Source organism: Fopius arisanus, unplaced genomic scaffold, assembly GCF_000806365.1.
Source record: "Fopius arisanus strain USDA-PBARC FA_bdor unplaced genomic scaffold, ASM80636v1 scaffold00168, whole genome shotgun sequence".
In the NCBI taxonomy this organism is placed as follows: Eukaryota; Metazoa; Arthropoda; class Insecta; order Hymenoptera; family Braconidae; genus Fopius; species Fopius arisanus.
Genome location: NW_011887907.1, coordinates 174,233 through 176,573, shown reverse-complemented (window position 1 = coordinate 176,573; position 2,341 = coordinate 174,233).

Sequence of the window (2,341 nt, the reverse complement as noted above, 5' to 3'; positions counted from 1 at the left end):
GGTGATATTATTGATGTTGATATACTTACGAATTAGCATCCTTCTTATCTCGATTTTCGAAGGGGTCATAAAGTTCATCTTTCTCGTGGTATTCCCCAATGGGTTCTGCTGCTATCTTTGTTCTAAAATGACAAACGATAATTAATTGATCATCTTGATTCACCTGCGTTGGAATTTTTTCCCTTCTGTCAATTAGAGATTTCCTATCGAGACGATACGAATTCCTGAATAAATACTCCATTATCTCTGCAATTTTATATAGATCAATCACAACTTGTCCGATTCCCTCATTTCGATAACAAGTCGATGATTAAATTTTTATCTCGCGTCTCTGTGTCAACGTTGAAACGTCATACGATGAAACCGATGAAAGAATTCAACGAAAAAAAAAAACGTCACGATTTTTATGGATCGAATCAACAGATTCAGTGCCAATCAAAGAATAATCATAATGATAATACTTTCTCAAGTGCAATTCAATGTTTATATTTTCTCGACCACTCAAATTTTTTTATAACCGTTTAAATATTCAATGGAAAATACTGTATACTAAAATTCATTAAAATGAAAGTTTTTTCATTAGCCTTTCTCTTTTTCTGATTAAAAAAATTTACGCGCAAAAAAAACGAGAAAATCAATAAATTGGATCTATCTAATTAAAACTTTGTTACTCATTTGTTGTTTTTTATTAACAACAATTGTTGCGATAAAAATACTCACGTGCTGCTGAACTCCTTCATCTGATTTCCAGGATTTTCCTTCTCGGTAGTTTTCTTCCACATTTTGAATGCCAAAATCCTGAAACAATAAAAATACCACATAAAATTAAACGACGAGCGCATGATTTTGAATAGTACGGTGAGAATATTCGTCATGAAGATGGGAAAAACCACTAGATGAAATCTATCACCGGATGAGATCAATCACAAGTACCCGATACGTGATTATATTCTTGATCGATAACACTGTTATGAAGGCCACTGTTGATAAATAATGAGAGCAAACAACGATTATTCGCCTAGTGTTGAGAACGATATGTGTCTTGCAGAAAAATTTTTAATACTGCACTGACTTTTTTGTCCGTTGGTAATTTTAGAGGTGTGTGATAAGCAGTCTCATGCATGAATACAGATAAATACCTCAGGAAAAATACCGGAGTAGGAAAAAATTATTGAATGCGAGAAACTATCCATCAGTCAGAGCTAAGGACGATGTAAGGTTGAGAGTCTTTCCTCGAAGCCGTCAGTGAAACTCTTCGTCATTGGCACCGAATCGAATGCGGAACTGGCATCTAACTCGATTAAACCATCCGTGACTTGTATTTGTATTGACGAGGCCGAGTTTGGAGGACAAACGTCATAGAATTTGCCGGAAACACTTGTACTCCATTAGCCCTTGGCTCAATTTTTCTCAAATTTCTTCACGTCACGAGATTAAACGTGAGGATTAAAAAAATAACGCGACCTTGTGGCGCTCTTACTGCAAAAATTTTACAAGTTTTACAAGGAAATTATTTCGGAAGAGAATTCTAGAGGTCAATCAGAAATGGTGAGAATTTAATGAATCAGGTGTTCATTCGAAGCTTTGCTAATAGATTAACAATAATGGCATAAATAATAGAAAAAACTCATGAATTTTATTTTTTACATTTACTGAAAAATATTTCAGAAAAGTAGAAAGAAAAAATTTTCCAATAGAAAATTCAAGGGGAGCCTTGGAATCTATCACATTTAAAGGTCTTAAGAATCATAAATATAAAATTGGGATATCAACTCTGAATTTTACCAATCGGTTAAGGGGTTCTACGCATTTTAAATTGTGAAAAAATCGATTCATTTTTTTTGCATGTTTGGATTTCATCTCAGTATATTGTCTGGAAATTTCAAACCGTCCCGCCATTTAAATATATTCGAAGCGTCGAAATCTTTGGAGCGTCTCGAAAAGTATAATTATCCTGACTATTAAAATGTTAAAAGGAGAGACATTTTTCATCTAACAATAACCTTCATCGCCGACAACATCAACTTGACTTATTAGAATTAATAAGTAATAATTTTGCTAATGCTGCAAAAATTCACATTTTTAAATTTCTTTGGCAAATTCTCATTCAACGGTTCACGGAAATTTATGGCGGAGCGATAATTTTCCTGGATTTTCTCGGAAACTCAAAGAAACTTGAACTGAAAAAACTTTAATTAAAAAATTATTATAAAATTTTTGTGTTTTCTCATTATTTAATGACTTTTCTGCGTTTTTTTTAAACTTTCAAACTGAAATTCAAAACTGTAGAGTAAAACTGGTGGGCCATTCAATAATGAGAAAGCCCAAAACCGATATATTT